Below are 232 nucleotides of genomic sequence, written 5' to 3' on the forward strand. Positions count from 1 at the left end.
ACACCACCACAAGGAGCAGCAGCAGCAGCAGAAGCGGGGGCAATAGCAGCAGCAGCAGCAGCAGCAGCAGCAGCAGCAGGGGATGTGTGTGTTGCCTTGGATGCTTCTGTCTTCCCCGCGCCGCTGTCTCCGCTTATCACTATCGATTGACTCCGACCCTCTGCAGCAGCAGCAGCAGCAGCAACAGCAACAGCAGCAGCAGCAGCAGCAACAGCAGCAGCAGCAGCAGCAG

This window comes from Eimeria mitis, genomic scaffold (genome assembly GCF_000499745.2).
Source record: "Eimeria mitis Houghton genomic scaffold, Emh_scaff215, whole genome shotgun sequence".
Taxonomy (NCBI): Eukaryota; Apicomplexa; class Conoidasida; order Eucoccidiorida; family Eimeriidae; genus Eimeria; species Eimeria mitis.